This window comes from Priapulus caudatus, unplaced genomic scaffold (genome assembly GCF_000485595.1).
Source record: "Priapulus caudatus unplaced genomic scaffold, Priapulus_caudatus-5.0.1 Scaffold3156, whole genome shotgun sequence".
Lineage (NCBI taxonomy): Eukaryota > Metazoa > Priapulida > Priapulimorpha > Priapulimorphida > Priapulidae > Priapulus > Priapulus caudatus.
In genome coordinates, this window is record NW_014580217.1 from 15872 (window position 1) to 17074 (window position 1203).

Consider the following 1203-nt stretch of genomic DNA (forward strand, 5'->3'; position numbering starts at 1 on the left):
GATGAGAGAGAGAAAGATAGATAACAAGAGAGAGAGAGAGAGAGAGAGAGAGAGAGAGAGAGAGGGAGCTAGAAAACGAGAGAGAGAGAGAGAGAACGAGAGAGAATTAGAAAGAGAACGAGCGAGAATGAGAGTGAGAAAGCTAGATAACAAGAGAGAGAGAGAGAAAATGAGAGAGAGGAAGCTAAAAAACGAGAGAGAGAGAGAGAGAGAGAGAGGACGAGACAGACATACATTGTAGCATTTACCAGTTATGGGAGCTACTATATGACTTTCCTTTACATGACAGCGGCCATGTACTGCCCCATGTGGAAGGTGGCGCCCTGACCGATGAACTGCTGATTTAAGACGTTTAGAGACAAAGAAATGCGTCTCATTTTCTGGCAGTGGGTCCTGCAAATACAGTGTCATGATGAATCTTATATGATTTTTAAAAGTGTTTTATTTATGCTTGCTAGCTAGCATATGCATTACAGTTAATATAAATTTTGCGAATTTTGTGCTAACATGGGAGATAGTAGGATGGTGAGAAAGAAGGGGAAGTATGAAAGGGACAGATTGTGTGAGAGGGACAGAAAGAGGGAGAGAGAGAGAGAGAGAGAGAGAGAGAGAGAGAGAGAGAGAGAGAGAGAGAGAGAGAGAGGAGGAGGCGGAAGAGACAGCATGAAGCATTTACCAGTTATGGCAGCTACTGTACGACTTTCCTTGCCTTGAAAGCGGCCATGTACTGCCCCATGTGGAATGTGGCGCCCTCACCGATGAACTGCTGATTTCAGACTTTTAGAGACAAAGAAACGCGCCACACGTTCTGGCAATGGCAGCTGCAAATACAGTGCCAGGATGATTTTTACATGACTTGAAACTTGTTGCATTTATGCTTGCAAACACATGCGTTACTTTTAATACTACTTTTGCAAATTTCGTGCCCGCTACCTATAGTAAAAAGTTTATGAATAATTATTTATTATATGACTATTATGCAGATGATGCACAGACATGTAGTGAAATAAAAGTTAAGCGTTTAATGTGTCATTTTTGCTGCCGATAGATAGCATTACGAGACCATATTAACCACAATGAACGCGTTAGACTCATACATACATAAATACATACATTTAGTCAAATTAAAGTTAAACGTTTAATTAGACATTTTACTGTCGATAGGAGGCGCTATGAGACCATATTAGCTACAATCAACGTCTT

The 1203-nt window shown here is 40.9% G+C and overlaps 1 long non-coding RNA gene across 2 annotated transcripts in view; it reads right to left on the bottom strand.

Moving 5' to 3' along the window:
• LOC106819315 overlaps nt 1-804 on the bottom strand; it is a 13274-nt gene extending 12470 nt beyond the window's left edge. The window contains exons 1-2 of one of the 2 annotated variants that reach the window (XR_001395397.1): nt 677-804; nt 249-393 (exon numbers count right to left, since the gene is read on the bottom strand). This is a non-coding gene — a long non-coding RNA (uncharacterized LOC106819315). The remainder of the gene's footprint in view (nt 1-248; nt 394-676) is intronic. The other variant, XR_001395396.1, reaches the window with a different exon arrangement.
• Nucleotides 805-1203: the final 399 nt, after the last annotated feature.